The sequence below is a fragment of the Brachycentrus maculatus genome, unplaced genomic scaffold, assembly GCF_059751285.1.
Source record: "Brachycentrus maculatus isolate JH-2025_06_01 unplaced genomic scaffold, ASM5975128v1 h1tg000113l, whole genome shotgun sequence".
NCBI lineage: Eukaryota > Metazoa > Arthropoda > Insecta > Trichoptera > Brachycentridae > Brachycentrus > Brachycentrus maculatus.
In genome coordinates, this window is record NW_028280866.1 from 35212 (window position 1) to 36358 (window position 1147).

The following is a 1147-nucleotide window of genomic DNA, read 5'->3' on the forward strand; positions in this document are numbered from 1 at the left end:
CATTTATAAGTCATTATACAAATATCAATATCTTTTATTTCTTGACCCACGCTATGCACCATAATATCAACTGTCAGTCCCGTGCACCTTTGTTGGGCATATAAAAATTCGTCAGCGTGTCGGAGAATTTGAAGAAAAAAAAACATTTACAAAAAAGTAATGTAACACTTAACATAGTAATGTACTCAGGTAAAAGAAGTAAAACATAATGAAAATGAGAAACATGATTATAGTCAAGTATTTACTAAATAAATTACTCATAATTTATTAAGGAAGTATTTGATAACAAAATTGATGTGACAGCTGTTTTGCCTTTGCGGGTGCCAAAAAAAACAGACGGTTGAGCGCGAAATTCGTCTAAATCAAATAGAAAATAAAGCAAGAAGAAACAAACATGTACTTATGAACTTTTAACCCTATACAACTATAAACAAGCTAAATGATGATAGCAACTCCCATCTAGAAAAAAATACACAATAAAATCCGTTTAAACTTACCATTTTCTTCATATTTTTGTTAGTTAAAAAATAATCGAAACTCCATATCAGTTGTTTGACAATAGCAAATCCAGCTACGTGGCCTGAGCCAATAACAACGCAATCCGATTCATCGTCGACCCTTACAGGACAAGTTTCCTACTGTCTTTTTTCGTTGCCAAAAGGCGAGAGGACTTCAAGAGTCAAAAGCCGTGAATAAGAGAAGCATATTTCTTACATACCCCAGAATTATTTTTTATAGACTTAAGGCCCAGTATTCGATAAATCGCAACTTAATTTTCTCTAAACCCGGGTAACATCTGATGAAATTGTTTTCTTTCTTTTTAAAACACCGTTTTTGTATGGAAAAAATATTTTTTTCTTCGAAATAAATATATGGTTTTGAAAGAAAAGAGTTATTGAAAGGCAAGGATTTTAAAAGTAATGTTTTTTTCAATACATATTGTACAAAAAAGGCATATTCCAAAATATATTGCAAAAAATCTTGCAAAAATACGACCGACCTCTCGCGCGGTCGTCGGCGTTATGAATTTCAACGTTCGAGATCTCGGCCTTAAGCTCATCTCTATAGTTACGTATGTACATAGGTCAACAGTTACATTCAGTCAATTATGGATGGCAGCTTTGGTTTTGTTTTTATTAAGAAACAG